Here is a 16,210-nt window from a genome sequence, read left to right as displayed (position 1 = left end):
TGCACCTTGAAGAGGAGTGATAGTCACTTAAATAGAAGGATGTGAAAAGATGGGAAGAATTTTCGAAAATAAATTAAGAAGATTTTGAAATAATTAAAAGAAATTTTTGAAAATTTGATTGATGATTTTCGAAAACTAAGATTAGGAAAGAAATTAAGTGATTTTGAAAAAGATTTTGAAATTAGAAATTAAAAAGATATGATTGAAAATTAATTTTGAAAAAGATGTGATTGAAAAGATATGATTGAGAAGATATGATTGAAAATCAAACTAAAAAGAGAAAGTTTTAAAATTAAAGTTGATTACTTGACTAACAAGAAATTAGAAGATATGATTTTAGAATTAAAACTTTTGATCCTTTCTTAATAGGCAAGTAACAACTTGAAAATTTTAGAGTAAATCATTAATTTTAGCAAGGATTTTCGAAAATAGTAAAAAAAGAAAATGGAAAGAAATTGATTTTGAAGAGATATGATTTAAAAGATATGATTTGAAAAAGATTTGATTTTGAAAAATTATGAAGATTTGAAAAAAATTTGAATTAAAAACAAAATCTTCCCTCTAGTGTCATCCTGGCGTTAAACGCCCAGAATGGCATCCATTCTGGCGTTTAACGCCCAAAACTCTACCTTTTTGGGCGTTAAACACCCAGCCAGGTACCCTGGCTAGCGTTTAAATGCCAGTTTTCCTTCTTCACTGGGCGTTTTGAACGCCCAGCTTTTTCTGTTTGATTCCTCTGCTGAATGTTCTGAATCTTCAATTCTCTGTATTATTGACTTGAAAAGACACGATTTTGAAGATATTTTTGAATTTTTAATGATGAGAAACAATCAAAATATAACTAATTTTAGGAAACTCAAATCAAACAATGCATGCAGGACACCAAACTTAAAAATTTTCATATAAGAGACACTAACAAATTGAGAATGCATATGAGAAACAACAAATCACACAAAACAAGAGAATTTAAAGATCAGAGAACTAAAATTATCAAGAACAACTTGAAGATCAATGAATAATATATTGCATGTATTCGAAAAATGCAAGAAGAATAAAAACATGCAATTGACACCAAACTTGAAAATTGATACTAGACTCAAACAAGAAACATAAAATATTTTTCATTTTTATGGTTTTATAAATTTTTTTGTGATTTTCGAAACTTATATGGAAAAAGAAAATAAAGAGAATCAAAACTTTTAATGAGAATTCCAGGAATCATGCAATGTTAGTCTAAAGCTTCAGTCTAAAAAGATTAGACATGTTTGGCCAAGCTTCAGCAGGACATTACATTCAGCAGCTAAATTGATGAGAATCAATCAGCTTTTGTGATGCTAAGAACATCACCTTGAAACTATAGAATTCATTCTTAAAAATTCTGAAAAGTACCTAATCTAAGCAACAAGATGAACTGTCAGTTGTCCAAACTCGAACAATCCCCAACAACGGTACCAAAAACTTTGTGCACGAAATTGTGATCATCAACAATGGCACCAAAGACTTGGAGCTCTTAAACATGAATCACACTTTGTCACAATTCCGCACAACTAACCAGCAAGTGCACTGGGTCGTCCAAGTAATAAACCTTACGTGAGTAAGGGTCGATCCCACGGAAACTGTCGGCTTGAAGCAAACTATGGTCACCTTGTAAATCTCAGTCAGGCGAATTCAGATGGTGATGGAGAATTGATAACTAAAAGATGAATAAAACATAAAATAAAGATAGAGGTACTTATGTAATTCTTTGGTTGGAGTTTTAGATAAGCGTATGAAGATGCTTTGTTCCTCCTGAACCTCTGCTTTCCTATTGCCTTCTTCCAATCATTCATACTCCTTTCCATGGCAAGCTTTATGTTGGGCATCACCGTTGTCAATGGCTACTTCCCATCCTCTCAGTGAAAACATTCCAAATGCGCTGTCACCGTACAGCTAATCATCTGTCGGTTCTCGATCATGTCGGAATATGATCCATTGATCCTTTTGCGTCTGTCACACGCCCCACAATCGCGAGTTTGAAGCTTGTCACAGTCATCCCTTCCCAGATCCTACTCAGAATACCACAGACAAGGTTTAGACGTTCCGGATATCAGGAATGGCTGCCAATAATTCTCGCCTATACCACGAAGGTTCCAATCTTAGATTAGAAACCCAAGAGATACGCATTGAAGCCATTGCTAGTAGAACAGAGGTGGTTGTCAGGCACATGTTCATAGGTGAGAATGATGACGAGTGTCATGGATCATCACATCCATCAAGTTGAAGAACAATTGAATATCTTGGAGAAGAAATAGACTTGAGTTGAATAGAAAAACAATAGTACTTTGTATTAATTCTTGAAGAACAGCAGAGCTCCACACCTTAATCTATGGTGTGTAGAAACTCCACCGTTGAAAATACATAAGAACAAGGTCTAGGCATGGCCAAATGGCCAGTCTCCCAAAGAGGGTTCAATCATCAAAACATGATTCCAGAATGATCAAAAGATGAAAATACAATAGCAAAAGGTCCTATTTATAGATAACTAGTAGCCTAGGGTTTACAGAAATCAGTAATTAATGCAGAAATCTTCTTCTGGGCCCACTTGGTGTGTGCTTGGGATGAGCATTGAAGCTTTCGTGTGTAGAGACTTTTCTTGGAGTTAAACGCCAGCTTTTGTGCCAGTTTGGGCATTTAACTCCAGCTTTTGTGCCAGTTTTGGAGTTAAACGCCAGAATTCTTGAGCTGACTTGGAATGCCTGTTTGGGCCATCGAATCTCGGATAAAGTATGGACTATTATATATTGCTGGAAAGCCCAGGATGTCTACTTTCCAACGCAATTGAGAGCGCCCCAATTGGGCTTCTGTAGCTCCAAAAAATCTACTTTGAGTGCAGGGAGGTCAGAATCCAACAGCATCTGCAGTCCTTTTTCAGCCTCTGAATCAGATTTTTGCTCAGGTCCCTCAATTTCAGCCAGAAAATACCTGAAATCACAGAAAAATACAAAAACTCATAGTAAAGTCCAGAATTGTAATTTTTTATTTAAAAACTAATAAAAACATAATAAAAACTAACTAAAATATATTAAAAACATACTAAAAATAATGCCAAAAAGCGTATAAATTATCCGCTCATCAACCGCTACTGTAGTGTCCTCTTGGAATTGAGGGCACTCATTGGTGTAATGAGTATTACAAGCACAAATACCACATATCCTTGATGGTCCTTCGATCCTTGGAGGTTGAGGTGGGGCATTTATCAAAGCTTGAGGAATGTGTTGCCCTTGGGTGATTTGCCTCAACAAAATTGTCATCTCACCGAGGGTCTTTGTCAAAATAGCATCTCCAAAGGGAGAAACTTCTCTCAAAGCTTTTGGTTGTGGACTCCTTGCCCTTGAGTGTTGAGTTGAGTCCACTAGGTCTGATATAACTTCCCACGCTTCTGCGGCGGTCTTGTTTTTGGTCAATGATCCTCCACTCGCAGCATCTAGGAGAAGCTTGTCTTGGTGGTGCATTGCTTGACAAAAATAACTGATAAGGACCAACTCATCAATCCGGTGGTGAGGGCAAGCTTCCAGCAACTTCTTGAATCTCTCCCAATATTTATACAAAGTCTCCTCGTCTCGTTGCATAATGCAAGAGATCTCTCTTCGCAGCTTGTCTGTTTTCTAAGGAGGGTAGAACTTTTCCAAAAATTCTTTCCGCAGCAAGTCCCAATTGTATCTAACTTCACCCAGTTGTGTATAAAATCACTCATTCGATTTTCCCTCTAAAGAGAACGGGAAAGCGAAGACCAACACTGCGGATTCATCCGCCCCATGTCTTCTTGCAGTTGCGTATGCAACTTGGAAATCCTTCAGATGCTTCAGAGGATCTTCCCCAGGTAGTCCATTGTATTTGGGGAGCAAGTTTATAGTGCCGGACTTGAGCTTAAAATTCGGGTCCAAAGCTGGATACAAAATTTGAAGCGGTTGCAAGATAAGATCAAGAGCTCCGGCCTCCTTCAAAGTGATCATTCGAGGTGGGTCCACCATGACGGTGTCACCTAAGTCACTCATAGAGAATTCAGTACTCCCCACATATGAATATATGGTCTCCTCATTGATTAGAGAATGATGGTCATGGGTTGATGGTGATAGTGAATTGGAGTGCTCCTCAAGGGAGCCCGATTCACTATTCACGAAAGCTAGCCGGGGCCGAGCTTGCCTTATACGAGTTAAAGTTTTTTCAATTTCTGGATCAAAAGTGGCCAAGCTCGGGTCTGAAAGCGACCGTGTCATTCAACTGAGGAGGCAATGAAAGCATGCAATTATGAAAAGCAAAACAAAATAGGCAAGTAAACAAGAACTAACTTAACAATCAACAACTACTAAGACTAACTAAAGAGGAAAGTAGTACCTATAATTAGTGCCAGGTAGCAAACCAAAATCAAGTATTCACACTATTCACATATTTACAACAACCAAAATTATAGTACTCAATGCACTTAAAGTGAACTCCCCGGCAACGGCGCCAAAATTTGATGTCGGTGAGGGTTTATGTCGGTTCGGAATCAATCAAAACAAGAATCAATCCGCTGGTAGCATAGTCCAAACCAACAAAAACTCTCACAATCAAATTCAAAATTAAAAAGATGTGTCACAATTCAAAACCAATTCAAAACCGAGAGTATTTGACTCCCGGGTCATCTCCCAAGGAACACTTGAGGACAATGAGTGTACAATTCCGGTTGTAGTGATCAAGGGGTTGTCAATGAAGAAATGAACATATAAAGCAATAAAAGAACATGCAAAATTGTAATGATTGAACTAATGAAGAAATTAAAGAACCGACTATGTAATATAAACAAGTAAAGTATAAAAGAGATTAACATGGAAGTGTATAAAAGATTGAAAGCATAAAAAGAGTCTTGGCTTGGAGTGAGCTAAGGGTCCTTTCCTTGTTGGAACCACAACTATGACAATTATGATGGATTAGTCTCACTTGATCAACCCTCACATTGGAAAGTAAGTTAAATGAGCATAAGTGTCCTTAACCCACAAATCCTAAATTGCTTGCTAATTGTCTTAGCAACAAATTAGTGTTAGTGGGAACAAGAACAATTAACAATCCAAGAATTGACACTAAATGTTGGACATTCCAACTCTAGGAACCCAATTGCTCACTTTACCTAAGCCAAGAGCCAAAAATTTAGCCTAAAACCATGTTTGACATTTTGTCAAACACTTGGTGGGCAAACACCTTAAACATGGGAAAAATGAGAAAAGACTTGAAATAAAAAGCAACAATTGATCTCAATCAACAAGAATAACACAAGAAAGCATAAAACAAACATCAAACATCAAATTCATCAACAAGAAATTGAAATTGCAAGAGAGAAGTAAAATTGAACTATAACGTGAATTAGAAGAAAGAATAAGAACAATGTAACTATAAAGAGTAATAACAAGAGAATACTTACAATGAAAACTAGCAAAATCCAAGATCAAAAATGGAAATGACACTTGAGTATAAAACCCTAATATAAACCCTAATAGAGATGATGAAAAACATAGAGAAAACTAAACTAAAAGCTTGATGAACGAATTTTTGACAGTTTAGAATTTCACAAATAAATTCTCGTTGCAAGTATAGTTTCTAAACCAACAATAATCCTTTCATACAAAAACTTGTTTGTCACTAAAGCAAACCCAATAAAATTATTAACTGAAGTATTCAAACCTCGGGTCGTCTCTCAAAGAATTGCAGGGAGGTGTAGTTATTATTGGTTATGAGAAAAGTATCTTTTTGGGGTTTTGAATAAGGAACAAGAAAAGTAAATTGCAAGAAATAAAATTAATAACTAAGAAAACTCTTGGCAAGGTATGAGAATTAGAAGTCCTATCATAGTTATCCTTATCAATTATGAATAGGATGGTCAGTTGTTACCACTTAGTTGACCTCTAACTATGGAGGAAAGTCAAGTGAATGAATCAATTTGATTCCTCAAGTCCTAGTCAACTCCTAAGGAAAGACTAGCTTTAGAGGGATCCAAATCAACCAAAAATTCCAATTATTAATCAACAAGGGAGTTTGATAACTCAAGAGTCTCCAACTACAAAACCAAAGCCAAAAGAAGAGAAATCTAAATTAAATTAAAAGCATCAACAACATAAATTGAAGAAAGCAATCATAAATCTGAAATACTTCAAATTGCATTAAATAGAAAATCAAATTAAAACATGAGAATTCATAAACGAAATAGCAACATAAAGTAATCAATAGGGGAAATAGATAAACTAGAATGCTAAGACAAATAAAAGTAGAAGAGAAACTAAATTAAAGCAAGATAGAAATCTGGATTTAAGAAAAGCTAATCCTAAAACCTAAGAGAGAGGAGAGAGCCTCTCTCTCTAGAAAACTACATCTAAACCTAACTAATATGTTAATGATTTGATGATCCTTGATTCCCCCACTCTGCAGCTTCTATTCTGTGTTCTCAGGCTTGGAATTGGGCCAAAAAAGAGCCCAGAAATCGCTCCCAGTGATTTTTGCATTTTCTGCACGTGGCGCATGTTACGCGTAGGCGTAGGTCACGCTTGTGCATCGTTTGGCAAAATTCCTTGTCACGCGTATGCATCAGTTGATGACAAGTCATTTTATGCTAGTTTCACAAGCATTTTTCATTCGTTTCATTAGGTTTTATGCACTTTCTTGCACAATAAGTAAGTGGTTGGAGTGGAATTTCATGATTGTTTTGATTCAACCAAGCATAATTTATTTTATACAAAATCATGAGATTTATGCAAGAATTAAATGATTATTATGATTGATACAAATTCTTGTGATTTTGGTGAGACTTTGATTAGCTGTTTGGTTGATTTTAGGTGAGAAAATGAAGAAAAGAAGAAGCAATATAGTATAGCGTTGCGTTCAAATAATGAACGCCACGCTCACTTGTGACGCATACGCGTACGGGACGCTCACGCGTCAGGGGCGAAATTCGAAGATCCATGTGTACGCGTGCATGACGCGTACACATGGGTGTGTTTGGCGCTCGATTTCAAAGAGAGCGCTACGTTAAATTACTCGGCGTTTTCGGGGAGATTGAAATTTGGAGGCAAAGTTCTGAAATCGATGCGCACGCATGCATGACGCGTACGTGTCGATGGTGCATCTGAGACAAAGCACGCGCACGCGAGGCTGGCGCTGAAACCTGAATTGGATTTTTGCTACCCACGCGCACGCACAGAGGACGCGCACGCGTGGGCAGCACTCATTAAGCCGACGTAGCGCTCACTAAGTTAACGCTACTAAGTACGCGTACGCGTGATCATAGGGCGCGAGCTTTGGGAGGTGAGGATTGATAATGACGCATACACGTACATGACGCGTATGCATCGATGAGCAAAAAGCGAAAAAGGACGCGCACGCGTCAGGGACGCGTACACGTGGATGAATGAACGCTGCGCTCACATAGAGAACGCAACGCTCCACTGGAAGCAGCAAACCAAGTGACATTTTGATCCACTTCTTCAAAGGCCAACAAGCCCACTCCAAGTACTGGAAGCCATAATTGGAAAGTGTATAAATAGCTAGAAATTTGATTTCATTGGGGCTCTCTCTTTTAGTTTTGATTTTAGAATTTTAGAATTGAGATCAGAACTGAATTTTTCTTTCTGTTTTGGTTTTCTTTCTTCTACAACTTTTATTTTCTGTTCTCGAGCCTTGAACTTGGATTAAGAAATTCTGCTGAATTTCTTCATCCGAGAGTCATCTTTTACTTTTCCTTTCATAGTTCTAAGTATTTGAGATCTTATCTTAGGATTTTCTTTCTTCTGCAATTTCTTCTTTTCTGTTTTTGTCAAGAGAGCAATTGAGATTTGAATTTTCTTTCTATTTTGTTAATCTACTGCAATTGTCAATTTCTCTTTTAGGATTTTAAAGTGGATCTATGTTTTCATTATGTTTTCATTCTTCTTCACTTCTCTATTTCTGTTTTGGTACTGAATCGATCTAATTTTCTAAGTTTCTTCATCTAAGAGTTCTTTAGTTTACTGTAATTTATATTTTCCAGCTCTATTTTGAATCCCAGCACCCAAATCCCTTTACTCTTCATGCAATTTACTTTTTCCTGTCAATTTAGATTCAGCAATTTAAATTCCTTGCACTTTACATTTCAGTTATTTACCTTTTTTGCAATTTAAGTTTCAGCTCTTTTAATTTCTTGCATTTTAAGTTTCTGCAATCTACTTCTTCTGCACTTTAAGATTCGGCCAATTTCACTTCTACACTTTACTTTCCTTGCAATTTTTCTTCTGTTAATCAAATTTTACCCATATCATCAAATATTCGCTTAACTAAATCCATCACCATACTAAAGTTGCTCAATCCATCAATCCCTGTGGGATCGACCTCACTCTTGTGAGTTATTACTACTTGATGCGACCCGCTACACTTGCCGGTGAGTTTGTGTGGAATCGTTTTGCCCTCATCAAGTTTTTGGCACCGTTTCCGGGGATTGATTTAGATTGACAATGATTAAGTAAGGTGATAATCTAGATTAAGCACTTTTTCTTTGTTTTTGCTAAGCATTTTAATTATTTGAGATTTTGTTTCAACTAACCTTAACCACACTCTATCAGTAGAGTGTTTTATTTTAGTTTTTTTCTGGTGTTGTTTGTGTTGTATGCCAGGAGGAAGAAAAGGTGCATCCACCTCTTTTGATTCTGAATTAGAGAGAACACTTTTGAGAAAAAGAAGAGAAGCAAGAGGAAAGGGAGTTATTGGAGAAGGAGAATCAGAAGAAGAAGATCAAGAGATGGAGGATAACATTCCAAATCCACCTGAGGATGTGGCCAACAACAATGGCCAACCTCAGAGAAGAGTTTTAGCTTCCTAAACTATCCCCAACCCAAGGAATTGTGGGAGTAGTATCCTAACACCCAATGTCCATGCCAATAACTTCGAACTCAAGCCTCGATTGATTACCCTGCTTCAGAATAATTGTCAATATGGAGGAAGTGCTGCTGAAGATCCAAACCAACACCTCTCTGTATTTTTGAGAATTTGTGACACTGTCAAAACCAATGGAGTCCACCCTGACATCTATAAACTCTTGTTATTCCCATTTTCACTGAGAGACAAAGCCACACATTGGTTAGAGACCTTCCCTAAAGAAAGCATCACCAATTGGGATGATTTGGTTAGCAAATTTCTAGCCAAATTCTATCCACCCCAAAGAGTCATTAAGCTAAAAACTGATGTGCAAACCTTCAGACAGCTAGAAGGAGAATCATTGTATGAAGCCTGGGAGAGGTATAAAGCTTTGATCAGAAGGTGTCCAGAAGGAATGTTCAGTGAATGGGTGGAGTTACAGAATTTCTATGAAGGCTTGTCCTTGCCTTCCAGGAAAGCTTTGGACTATTCATCAGGAGGATCTCTGCAAATGATGAAACTGCTTAAAAGGCACATGATCTTATGGACATGGTGGCCAACAATGAGTACTTCTACTCCTCTGAAAGACAAGCAGCTCCAAAGAAAGGAGTATTTGAACTTGAAGGAGTTGATACAATATTAGCTTAGAATAAACTCATGCACCAGTAGCTTCAACAGCAAATTAAAACGATGTCAAAGAGGATGGATGGATTACAACTTGCAGCAGTGAGCATAACTAATCAACCACCAGTGGTGTGGGGACAGCAGGAGGAAAGCTATGAAGAGCAGCAACCTGAACAAGTGCAGTACATGCACAATCAAGGTTCTGGACCAAATGATTTCTATGGAGACACTTACAACTCATCTTGGAGAAACCACCTCAATCTGAAATAGGGAGAGAACCAGAACCAGCAACCTTAGCAAAGAAACTCAAACCAAAACAACTTCTGCAACACAAACCACCAAAACCATCAAAACACTAACCAAAATCCATACAGAAAACCACAAAACAATCTACCTCAATCTAACTTCTATCCACCCAATAACCCATCAACTAACCAAAATAACTTTTATTCCCTATCTACATCCCACACTCAACCACAACCACCCCAAGAATCCCAAAGAATCTCCAACTTGGAGATGGTGATAGAGAAAATGATAAAGCATCATGAATTGGGCAACAAGAACCATGAAGCTTCACTAAGGAACCTGGAAAGACAAATTGGACAATTATCCAAGCAAATAGCAGCTGAGAGGCAAACCAATGCACTGCCAAGTGACACCATTTCCAACCCCAAAGAAGAATGTAAAGCCATTCAACTGAGGAGTGGAAAGACATTGGAGAATAACAAAGAAGCTACCAAGAAACCAACAGAGGAGAATACGGCTAACAGCAAGGAAGAGGTAACAATTAAAGAAAAGGACCAGGAAGAGCTCAAAAAGAAGGATGAAGAGTCTCAAACTTCATAGAAGGTAAAACAAGTCATGATAGAGCCACTACAAGAACAGAGGAAAGAAGTGAAGCCTTACACTCCTCTACTTCCAAACTCAAGGATCCTAGGAGTTTCTTTCTGCCTAGCACCATTGGTAACATATTCATTGATAAGGCATTATATGATTTAGGATCAAGTATCAACTTAATGCCCTTATCTATGATGATAAAGTTATCCATAGAAGAAGTGAAACCTATAAGGATGACCTTGCAACTTGCTGACAGATCCATGGTAACCCCTAATGGAGTGGTCGAGAATCTCTTGGTCAAGGTGGATAAATTCATTTTCCCAGCGGACTTTGTAATTTTAGATTTAGATGAAGAGGGAGGTGACTCCATCATATTAGGTAGGCCTTTCCTAGCTACAGCAAGGGCCATCATTGATGTAGAAAAGGGGGAAATGACTTTGAGAGCACATGATGAGAAGATCATTTTGAATGTCTTTACGAAAATGCAGCATACTGTTGAAGAGAATAGCTGCATGAGAGTTGAAAAGGAAAATTTGAATTGGAAGGAAAAAGCCAAGGAAGCACTCATCAGCTCACCTGTGAAGCAAAAGATAGACAGTGAAGAAGAAAAAGAGTGTAAGGAACATGTGAAGGCTAAGAAGAGAAAGCAGGAAGAGATTGAAGATTTGATCATTAGGAAGAAAGTCCCAGACATAAAGCCTGCTTCCAAGAAAGAAGGGCCACCGAAGAAAGAAAAAAAGAGCAAGAAAAAGGTTCCAAAAAGGTGGAGAAACAAAAGAATACCAACTGAAGGATTCTCAAAAGGGGATATAGTAAGATTGATCTAGTAGTAGTTAGAGATAGATTCACAGACTGATGATTACTACACTGTCAATAAGATACTCTCACTGGAGCATATGGAGATTGATCATCAACGTACAGGAAGAAGGCTCACAGTGAGAGGGGACAAACTGAGGCACCATAATCATCAGGTACCCTAACAAAGGACCAATGTCAAGCTAGTGACAATAAAATAGCGCTCCATGGGAGGCAGCCCATGATTTAATGTTCTTGCTGATATTTTAATTTCAATAATTAATGGTTTTTCTGGCATAAATTTGAACTCTCATGGACAAAATTTGACAACTGCATACACTGTTTTGAAGCATATGACTGATTCTTAAGTTTGGTGTGCCTAAAGGCACTCTAAGATGGCTTTTATGATCATATACCCATTTTAGTATATATACTCATTCATTTTACTGGAGTATATAGCCAAACATTAAGTTTGGTGTTCTACATATGCTAAGATGCTCAAGAAAGTCACTTTTTGCTCAAAGAGTCAAATTTATGAAAAGATAAATCATATCTTGCATCAATCTTGTGAATTTACTTTGCTAAGGTAGAAAATAAAATGTCCCTTGTAATAAATATACCAACCATAGCAGAAAATCAATTTGGTTTCACAAGAATCATTTGGCACAAAACAAGTTTGGTGTTTACCAATGTTTTGTTCAATTCCTTGTGACACGGTTAGCTATTCATGAAGAAGGAACATATGGCTTAGATTTCCAATTTCATATAACTAGTTATTAAGTTGTAATTTCTATTTCAAACTGCCACCTCTTTGAACTCATTCTTTTTTTGATTATATTAATTTAGGTGGATAAGCATGAAGAAGAGAAGACTGAAGAAAGGACAACACCATGCCATGTACGGTTGTCCCAAGGAGAAAAAGTAAGTCACATGTCCATGGTTGAGAAGCACAAATCTGTAAGAATCAGTATCTTGGAGACCGAGCTTTGTGCCCAATGAAGAGGTGATCTTTGTCCTCATGCATCTCTACATGCACACCATTCATTCCCACTCTCTCAACAACACTTTCATCAATTCTTCATCAATCCTCACCCTTCATTTGAAAGTGACTGAACCACCATTGTCCTTAGCTTACTTCCACAAGCCATATCCTTGCTATAAATTGGCCAGCAACACCTCCTGAGCCACACATCTTTGCCTTGTTCATATAACTCCTCCATACACTTTGTACCTTTCTCCTTCCAACTAAGGACAGTACCTAAACCCCCTTCCTTCCATCCTAAATCGTGCTCTAACCAAGACCTCATTGTCCTTTCTCCTTCCCAACTCAAATGGCCTCATCAAGCTCCAAAAGAAGGAAAGGAAAGCAACCGGTTGAAGCTGAACCACCAACCTATGATGGACAAAATATTTAAGTCTCAATTTCATGAGTCACGATACCATAGATTGATGGAAGTAAACGAAGTTATTCCAGAGATTGGTTTCCGATTGAAGGAAGGAGAGTACCCCATCATGAGAAGGATAGTTGAACAGAAAAGATGGGAACTCCTGTGTGAACCTCTCACTGACATAAGTGCAACCATGATAAGAGAGTTCTATGCAAATGCTGTAAGGCTAAGCAAAACTAGCCCTCCCTACAAGAGCTATGTTAGGGGGGTTGATGTGGATTTCAGCCCATCATCCATCATGAGGGTCTTGCAGATAAGAGTGATACCCTATGGAGAACCTAGCTTTGATGAAAGAATGAAGGGTGAGAATGACCCTGATGAGCTATTAAATGGTTTATGCCTGGAAGGCAAAGACTGGGAAAGGGATTCAAATGGGGACCCAAGCTACTTAAAGAGGATTGATCTCACACCTGAGGCCAAAGGTTGGTATGAGATAGTGAGAAGATCCATACTCCCCACTGGAAATACATCAGAGGTCACAATAAAGAGAGCAATTTTGACATATTGCATACTCAAAGGAGGAGAAATTAATATCCCACAAATCATAGCAGACATCATCCAAGAGATGGCTAAGGACAGCGACAAATCAAGTAGGCTTGGTCACCCAAGCACTCTATTGAGGCTGTGCAACAGAGCAGGGATAATCTTTGAGGATGCAGATACAGATCGGGTAAAGGGAGACAGAGGAATCACTAAGCAAAGGATGGATGGTGTCACTGACACCCAAGAGGAGAGAAGAACTCAAGGGAGAAGAAAGAGACCACAAACAGAAGAGGGACAAGCTTCTGGTGCAATGGGCTTAAGCCAAATCCAAAATGCCATTGCAGAAATGTCCCAGCAATACTTGAGGGCTCAACAAGAGCAGTATGTGAGAAATCAGGAGCAGCAGGTGTAACATCCCTTCCAGCAAAATACCTTGCTTAAGTCAGGGTATTTCTACTAGAAAGAACATTACGTAACCTTTTCTAGTATTAACTACTTAATTATCGAGCCTTTGTATCAAGTTCGCATTTCAGTTTTAAGGAAATGCCATAAAATTTTTGTTTTTATTCAGTAAAGTCATGTTTCAAAGATTTCCAACAAATAATAATCACATAAATATTATTAATAATAACTCTTAATACAAAAGAAACCAAATAAAACTCAAATACAATATACTAAACCTACCCCTCTATGTAAAATAAAATCTCAAGGGACAACAGTGAGGGAACTCTATGAAAGCAATTAAAACTGTAAATAAGGCCTACTAATCGCTTGCAGCTTCATATTGCATCTTCAAACCTGTGTCACTGAAAGGGTGGAATATTTGGGGGTGAGAACCAAACCACATGTTCTGAGTAGAGGTCGAGAATACCGTGAAAGTAAAGAATAAAGTGCAAATAGTTAATTTTGTTCAGAGACATCTAAAAGAAAACCAACCTTCTTTAAAAGCATTAGTTAGTTATTCAAAATTCTAAATCCATACTTTCTTTATAAAACTCTTAAAAGTTTCCTAGACTGTATGAATGACTAATTTGTTTCGAGCATAGGTTCATTAAGTCTATGCTGAACCGGCTTAATCTTTCATATTTTACTAAACTTCAAACACAAACCAATCACGGCCTCCAGTCCAAGCAATTCAATCAACACCCAATTCACCACAATTCAGCCAATCAGTTAAAAACACAAGTAATGAGGTTCAAACACAATCAAGAGCAAGTATATCAAGTATAGCAATTAGCAGCTAACAGAATTATTCATTTAGGCAAACCAATTATAATATACACACCCAAACAATGTCACATATATACATATGATGAATGTCTAGTCCTAGTGTAGGCCATGAGCTCATGTGTCGGTTAGCACCTGCATTCCCAATATTTATCCGGTCACGAGTTCACGATTTCCTGGATACAATTTTTCGTTCAAATAAATGCGCATATAATTATTAGCAGCTCTATTGAGACAGCCTCTTCTTTCTACTCGTAGGAAACATATAATCTTAGGAACGGAAAATTACTCTTGGGTTGCCTCAGGACAACAAATAAACAAACATCTCTTAGGTTGCTTCAAGAGACAAACAAACATCTCTTGGGTTGCTTCAAGCAACAAACAAATAAACAAATATCTCTTGGGTTGCCTCCAGCAATAGAAAATCATACAATAAGTACTTTATTCTTCTCTTTTTCTTTCATAATTGCAGATACGCAAGCGGGACAAGACCCACGCCCTTGACAACAACCTCATAAACTAAATAATCTTTTCTTAAAAGAATCATTGAAGTTATTATCAATAATCAAGCCTTAAATATTTATTTTGAATAAGTCATTATACTTTTATAAGAACTCGGACATAATCTCTTCTAAAAATAGGACTTAACCACCCTTACGGGTTCAAACCAAACAATTTACTTTACTCTTTTCAACCTTTCCAGCATCACATCAATTCAGAATCAAGCAAAATTCAACATTGAATCAGCCATATAATACTAAGGTTCATCTTTAGTTTTATAAACTCATAACTGTCACTAGGACATCCTCAACACTCTATCTTCCTTTCTGTTTTTAATATAGCAAATAAACTTGGAATTGTGCAAACTTTATGTCCAGGTGTTCATCTTGAAATAAGCTTTCTAACAAACTAAAGATCATAATTTTCTAGTTTCTCTAGCCTTAGGAATAGAGGAAAAATCGTGACTGCTCTGCAGTGCGTAAAACCAGAAAAACTGGAGCAACATGTGATATTCAAAATTCAATATAAAATCCAAGTTAAATCGAATGACTTTAAAAATTAATATAGTTCAACTTCACTCATCTAGGTTCCTTTCTCAATTGGTTCTGAGTTAATACCATTTTAAATGAAGAAGTTACATAACCTGGAAGTTAAGTAAAAATGAGTCAGAATTTGTTTTAGAAACCAACAAGCTTGGTATTTTCCAATTTGAATAACTTTTATTACAAAACTCCAATTAAGCTAAATTTTGGTTTAGAAACTCCTAGCTCATCCAGAAACAATTGTGTCTTGGTTGCAACCTAATTTCTATTTAATTCTAAGAGTTACAAGCATTGGAAGTTGATACATAGCTTGCTGAAATCTGTTTCTTTTCAGCTTTGACCACCAATATTCAAAAATTCACAACTCCCAATCCTCAACTCCTAAAATTCTGGAGTTTTAGAAAAATAAATCAAGTTAATCAAATTTTATAACAAAATTGGTTTCGCTCCAAAACTCAACTCATATAAGTCGCAGCAAGATAAACTAGTTGCTGCCCTGTTTAACCTTTTCTACTGCAGGACAGATTTAACAACCTAACTTTAAAAATACGCCATAAATTGTATATTTATCAAGAAGGTCCCAAATTTTCTAGTTTAGTTCCTCATATTCCCAAGTTTATCCCAGACTTGGTCTCATATAATTCCGATCATTACATAATTAGTTATACCTTCTCAAAGTTGCTGACTTAGTTTAGAAATTATGCAGAAAATCAGATTTTAGAATTCAACTTTGAAAAATCACAACTAATTCTCTAGTTGATACGAAACCTTCAAAATGGAATTTTCACAATTACACTTAATATAATTTACTTATCATTTAAAATCTTATCATTTCAGTTACTATAGAGTCACTGATTCACT

The 16,210-nt window shown here is 37.0% G+C and overlaps 1 non-coding gene across 1 annotated transcript; it reads left to right on the top strand.

Annotated features, from left to right (window-relative positions):
• Nucleotides 1-3,528: 3,528 nt before the first annotated feature.
• Nucleotides 3,529-3,635, top strand: LOC148552712 (small nucleolar RNA R71). Its single transcript, XR_015892721.1, has one exon. It is a non-coding gene; the product is annotated as a small nucleolar RNA R71 (small nucleolar RNA).
• Nucleotides 3,636-16,210: the final 12,575 nt, after the last annotated feature.

The sequence above is a fragment of the Arachis ipaensis genome, chromosome B7, assembly GCF_059453495.1.
Source record: "Arachis ipaensis isolate K30076 ecotype BB chromosome B7, ASM5945349v1, whole genome shotgun sequence".
NCBI lineage: Eukaryota > Viridiplantae > Streptophyta > Magnoliopsida > Fabales > Fabaceae > Arachis > Arachis ipaensis.
Note: the sequence above shows the minus strand (reverse complement) of the source record. Positions and strands in the feature narration are given on the sequence as shown.